Source organism: Benincasa hispida, chromosome 2 (genome assembly GCF_009727055.1).
Source record: "Benincasa hispida cultivar B227 chromosome 2, ASM972705v1, whole genome shotgun sequence".
NCBI lineage: Eukaryota > Viridiplantae > Streptophyta > Magnoliopsida > Cucurbitales > Cucurbitaceae > Benincasa > Benincasa hispida.
In genome coordinates, this window is record NC_052350.1 from 59792706 (window position 1) to 59798549 (window position 5844).

Below are 5844 nucleotides of genomic sequence, written 5' to 3' on the forward strand. Positions count from 1 at the left end.
TCTTGGCATCCAAGAGCTTTGTTGTGAAAAATCCTTTGATTTCTTTCAAACCAAAGGTCTGCCAAGAAGGCTTTTATTGCATTACACCAGAGAAGACGGATGGGGTTGTGGAGATTAGGGCCAGTTAGAAGTTGTAGCACATTGCCTTTGAAGTCGTTGCACATAATCCATGAAAAGTTGAAGAAGCACAGCAGTTTTTTCCAGCACCAAGCTGAATAAAGGCAGGTGAAAAAGAAGTGAAGGGAGTCCTCACTGTGTTGGAGACAAAACGGGTAGATTGAGGGTGAAAGGGAGGTTGTTGGCTGCTTTCTTTGAAGAACTTCAGCTACATTCAGCTATCCGAAAAGCATAATCCATATGAGAATATTGACTCTTCTAGGGCTTTTTGTCTTTCAAATGGCCGAGTAAAGGGACTTATCCAAAGGGGGGAAAGGGGAGAGGTGCACTTTAAGGGAGCTAACTGTATAAAAACCAGTGGCTGAAATAGACCATACCCTTTTATCAAAAGAGTGAGAAGGACTTCTACTTGCAATTTTCCCCATCAACTCTTGAAAGGCCAGCACTTCTTCATCTTTAAGCAGTCTTCAGAAGGAAATGGACCAAGAAGCTAAGCGGTTGTCCCAATGATCAGCAACTGAACCATTGGGAAACATGGTGATTCTGAATAGGCTTGGAAAATGGGTACTGGAGGGGGAAGATCCTTCCCATGGATCTAACCAGAAAGCAATTCGGCTGCCATTACCAAGTTTGAAAGTGGCCAAGGATTCTACCTTAAGCCAGGTCTTTGACAGCAGGCATTATACAACCATGTACCAGCCCCTTCTCCAATCCGATTTTATTGGTTAAGAAGAAAGATGGTAGTTGGAGGTTCTGCATTGATTACCGAGCACTGAATCAAGCAACAGTCCCTGATAACTACCCTATTCCAGTTGTGGATGAACTACTTGATGAGCTCAAAGGGACAGTAATATTTTCGAAGATCGATCTTAAGTCTTATTATCATCAAATACGAGTTGCACAACAGGATCCTTTAGAATGCATGAGGAGCACTACGAGGTCTTGGTAATGCCATTTGGTCTTCGAAATGCTCCTTCCACATTCCAATCGATGATGAATGACATTTTACACCCTTTTTTGCGCAAATTTGTATTGGTTTTCTTTGATGACATTTTGATATGTAGCACTTCTGTTCATGAGCATACAAATCACCTGTCTGTGTTGCTACAAGTCGACTGAGAATCCACTGGTGGCCAATTTTAAAAAGTGTACGTTTGCAACCTCGAGAATCGAATACCTTGGTCATGTGATATCGGCTAAGGGGGTGGCAATTGACCCATCAAAGATTGAAGCTATGGTCCCGTGGCTAGTTCCAACGTTAGTAAAACAATTGAGGGACTTCCTTGGATTAATAGGGTATTATCGAAAGTTCGTGCTTAACTACAGTTCCATTACATCCATCTCAACCACAAACGGTTGTGTGAAGTCCGAAAGGCCTAAAACAGAAATCTTGGTCATGGCTTTCTTTAAAGCCTCAAAAGACTTTTGTGCCTCCGCAGTCCACAGAAACTTGTCTTTTTTAAGCTGTCGCATGAGAGGGAATGCATCCAGCGTGGGAGTACGAGCTATACTAATGCAACAAGGTCGGCCACTCGCTTTCTTCAGTCATGCTCTACCCCTAACGCATCAGTTGAAGGTTGTTTATGACGTGAATTAATTGCCATTATGTTGGTTGTTCAGAAGTGGCAACCTTGTTGGAGCATTGACTTACAGTACGCACAAACTAGGAGAGTCTCAAATTCTTATTAGAATAATAGGTAATCGCGGGTGAATACCAGAAATGGGTGGCAAAGCTAATTGGCTACTATGTCGTAATTGAATACAAGAAGGGATTAGAGAATTCAGCTGTTGATGCTTTGTCTCGAGTACCAACAGCCATAGAGTTGGCAGCGTTGAATTGTGTAGACAATGTTAATCCAACAGTTTTTCATAGTCAAATCAACCAAGACGAGGAATTAAGGACAATTAAGGGGCGATTATGGCCGGCGAACCATTTCCAAAATGGCTATCCGTGAAAGAGGACTTACTGCTTTACAAAAACATAATAGTGTTGCCTTCAACTTCACCTACAATTCCTCTTGTATTTCAAGATTTCCATAATAATTTAGTGGGGGCACAAAATGGGACAGTCAGAATGTATCAACATCTCAAGAAGGAGTTTTTCTGGAAGGGGATGAAAGCAAATGTACGGTCCTTCATGGGAGATTGCTTGGTTTGTCAGCAAGCTAAATATCTATCATTGGCACCCGCAAGGCTTTTGCAACCCTTACCCATACCTAAGATGATTTGGGTTGACATTAGCATGGACTTTATTGATGTCTTACCAAGATCAGAAGGGCATAATTCAATAATGGTTGTGGTAGATTGTTATCAAAGTATGCTCATTTCATCACCCTACGACACCCTTTCCCAGCAACTACATTGGCTGGAATATTTCTTCGAGTGATAGTTCGATTGCATGGAAAACCTCGAAGCATCGTTTCAAATGGAGACGAGGTCTTTACGAGCTTATTTTGGGAAGAATTGTTTAAGCTAACGAGGACACTAAAACAGAGCACTTCGTATCACCCACAAACCGATGGCCAAACAAAGGTCGTCGATCGAGGATTGGAGACGTACCTATGGTGTTTTACAATGGACACTCAGGTTAAATGGTCAAAATGGTTAGCTTGGGCCAAATATAATTACAACACATCCTACCATACTTCATAAAAAAAATCACCCTTTGAGGTAGTATACAGACGACCGATACCCTCATTGATTTCATATGAAGCTAGAACTGCAGTAGTTGGTGAGGTTAATGCTCTTTTGAAGGAAAGGGACGACATGTTAAAACACTTAAAGGCCACGCTTGAACGTACACAACAACGGATGAAATCGTATGTGGATGCCAAACGACGTGAGGTGGAATTTTAAGTTAATGAGTGGGTATATATTAAGCTCAGGACATATTGACAAAGCACTTTGTTCATTCATAAACACCCAAAACTGGCCCCTCACTTCATCGGCCCTTTCCAGATCAGTGCACAAATCGGTCCCATGGCATATAAGCTTGATCTACCAGCTCACGTGAATATCCACCCAATTTTCCATGTGTCTCAATTACAGAAGGCAATGGGGTCAGTACTACCGAGGATCATCGCCCCCAAAACATGGCAACACAACGAATCCCTACACCCTCAACCAGTCGCAATGTTGGGCATTCGAAAGGTTGGCACCACTGTGGTCTCTCCCACTTGAGGTTTTAATCCAGTGGGATGGCATGTCTACAGAAGAGGCTACTTAGGAAAATGACACGTTCATTGCTGAGCAATTCCCTGATTTTCACCTTGAGGACAAGGTGATTCTTTAGGGGCGGGTAGTGATAGACCCCCGATCAAGAAGGTGTACGTCCAAAAGAAGAATAAGTATAGTAAAGGGCATAATGGAGAAAATGATGGAATACTTAATGAATGAGCAAAGTTGTTAAATGAGAGTATGAATGGGGGATTATGTGGGGACCAGGGATCTTTTTGTAATTAGGATTAGGTTTTTTCCTTTCCTTAAAAGAGGGGGAAGGGGGGTTGATCATCTTTTTTGGCTTTTTATTGAGAATAGCTCTTGTAGAAGGGAGTGAGCCTCGACTTCTTTGGCTATTTAGCCCAAATTGTGAATATATAAACCGAGTCCTATCAGATCCCCACTATAAGGTGGAACTATGCAATCACATACAATCATGAGTTTGAAAATTATTAAAACTAATGGGATCTAACACACATAGCCAACACCAACCAAAATTGTGTCATGTGTCAATCCAGGCCAGAACTATCGTTCCAGACTAGTTGTGTCATGTGTCATTCCAAACTAAAACTTTGTCAATCTAGACATAAAGTTTATCAAGTTTGAAATTCCATGTAACACACATATGGATCCCACATAAAATCACAATTCATGCTAAATTAGTATACATGGTTGCATCTGACGTAATCAATCACATAAAAGGGCTTGCTTAATCAACAAGTCAACTACACAGACATTATCACATCAATTTTCCTTGGTCGAGGACATTCCAATATAGAGTCATTTACTAGTAACAAACAAATTTATCCCTTTACTTGGCTCAAGGACATTTCAATAATAGAGTCACTTACTAGTAACAAACAAATTTATCTTGTGGATGTTCTTATTAAACAGGCTCCTTGGATAACTTCGGCCCCTAACTAGTGTGTTTTATGTCGACATTGTGGCGAGTCCATTATGCACCTATTGATTATTTGTGATTATGCCCAATCTTTTTGGGAGAAAATTCTAGCATGCTTCAATTATCATGTGGTTTTCCCAAACGACCCCTTATGGGCCATCCGATCAAAGATAAGAAAGCGTTCTTCTGGACCTTTATCACCAAAGCCTACTTTTGGCTCATTTGGAATGAGCAGAATCATTGTATCTTTGAAGATAAAGAGTCTAATTTTACTCACTTCTTTGATCACCTTTTGTATACATCGCTCACTTGAAGTAAATTCACTCCCTCTTTTTTGTGATTACAACCTTACCTCTCTCATTAAACATTGGAATAGCATTATGTAATCAGTCACTGCATTTTTTCCTTTTGTAATTTCATACCATCAATGAAATTCTTATAATGTTTCTCAAAAAAAAAATAATAATAATAATAACAACAATTAAAATTATTAAATTATTAAATTATTAAAAAAAAAAACCTTTACTGGCTTAGAGAAATCTTGAATCAACCCTAAACATGAACCAAAAATTAAACTAACCTCTAGGCCCAATTCAAAACATAAATTCATTCTAAAAGTCGGCTTAATCCAAATCCACCCCAAAACTTAAAACAAAATTCCAACCTAAACACAAACCACAAAGGGTTATAAACTCTATTTCAAGCAACATTAAACCAATCCAAAAGGGTTTCGAAGCCTTAGAATTTACCAAAAACGTCCAAACGACCCGTTTCCGTTGCTGGACAGTAAAACAATATTCAGTCCAAAATCTAATTGGTGATCAAGATCTACTTAAAAACAATCCAAAACACCCAAAAACTCACCCAAAACACTGATTCCGGCGACGGCGGCACTGAAGACTGCGAACTCAGGGGAAGGCAGCGGCACAGCGTCGGGGGGTGGCTGGCAGGCGCTGAACGAATGGTAACTATGATGGAGACGAATGGAAGAGGGGCTTCACCGGCGGCGGACGGAAACGGCACGGTGAGACGATCGGTAGCCGGCGACGAGGCGTAGCGATCGACGGCGGTTGGCTAGGCTCGGCGTCAAACGTGCGCGGTAGCTGACGGACGAACGGCTGACTTCTCGAGAAAGAGAAAAAAGTTTTCAGATATATATTTCTTTTCTTTTCGAGTCAAACTCAAATCAAAACCGGTAGAGGAAAACATTTTTTTTTTTTTGGGTTATTATTTATAAATATTTTGATTAATTTTCTTATAATTAAAAATAGCTCCTTATGAGAAATTTCAATTTATAATAGATTTAAAAAATGAAGTCAATTATTTGGTATTACAAGAAATTGAATGATTTTAAAATTCGAAAGAAAAAAACTTTTTTGACTAAAATGCTCAGATTTTACAGGATTTCGTCGGATTTGAAAGTAAATTACTTAATTAATCTTGTCAAGTTCTAATTTTCAATTAACACATCATAGTTAAAAACCTATATTAGTAAATTCATAATTTTTTTTCATTTTCAGTTACCATCTAAACACAAAATTTTAAATACATTCATTTCAAATATTTCTCGTTTAAAACAAAGTAATTGATTTAAAATCATTTCTCAA

General features: G+C 39.4%; 1 protein-coding gene across 1 annotated transcript in view; it reads right to left on the reverse strand.

Moving 5' to 3' along the window:
- LOC120071286 (putative pentatricopeptide repeat-containing protein At1g56570) overlaps positions 1-5411 on the reverse strand; it is a 13472-nt gene extending 8061 nt beyond the window's left edge. The window contains exon 1 of the mRNA XM_039023475.1: positions 5102-5411. The gene's annotated coding sequence lies outside the window, so the exon portion shown is untranslated. The remainder of the gene's footprint in view (positions 1-5101) is intronic.
- Positions 5412-5844: the final 433 nt, after the last annotated feature.